Here is a 790-nt window from a genome sequence, read left to right on the forward strand (position 1 = left end):
GCTTGTTTTCTTGAGTTGTCTGCCATCTCTAGTGAGATTTTTGCAGCTTGCACCTCAAAGATCCCTAACTTCTCTATTACAGAGAGAGGCATGAGGTTTACACTTGACCCTAAGTCACACAAGGCCTTTTTGAAGGTCATGGTGCCTATGGTACAATGTATTGAAAACTTCCCAGGATCCTGTCTCTTTTGAGGTAATTTCTGCCTAGACAAGTCATCCAGTTCTTTGGTGAGCAAATGGGGTTCATCTTCCCAAGTCTCATTTCCAAATAACTTGTCATTTAGCTTCATGATTGCTCCAAGGTATTTAGCAACTTGCTCTTCAGTGACATACTCATCCTCTTCAGAGGAGGAATACTCATCAGAGCTCATGAATGGTAGAAGTAAGTCCAATGGAACCTCTATGGTCTCATTTTGAGCCTCAGATTCCCATGGTTCCTCATTGGGGAACTCATTGGAGGCCAGTGGACATCCATTGAGGTCTTCGTCAGTGGCGTTCACTGCCTCTTCCTCCTCTCTTAATTCGGCCATGTTGATGGCTTTGCACTCTCCTTTTGGGTTTTCTTCTGTATTGCTTGGAAGAGTACTAGGAGGGAGTTCAGTAATTTTCTTGCTCAGATGACCCACTTGTCCTTCCAAGTTTCTAATGGAGGACCTTGTTTCAGTCATGAAACTTTGAGTGGTTTTGATTAGATCAGAGACCATGGTTTCTAAGTCAGAGGTGTTCTGCTTAGAACTCTCTGTCTGTTGCTGAGAAGATGATGGAAAAGGCTTGCTATTGCTAAACCTGT

Source organism: Arachis duranensis, chromosome 3 (genome assembly GCF_000817695.3).
Source record: "Arachis duranensis cultivar V14167 chromosome 3, aradu.V14167.gnm2.J7QH, whole genome shotgun sequence".
In the NCBI taxonomy this organism is placed as follows: domain Eukaryota; kingdom Viridiplantae; phylum Streptophyta; class Magnoliopsida; order Fabales; family Fabaceae; genus Arachis; species Arachis duranensis.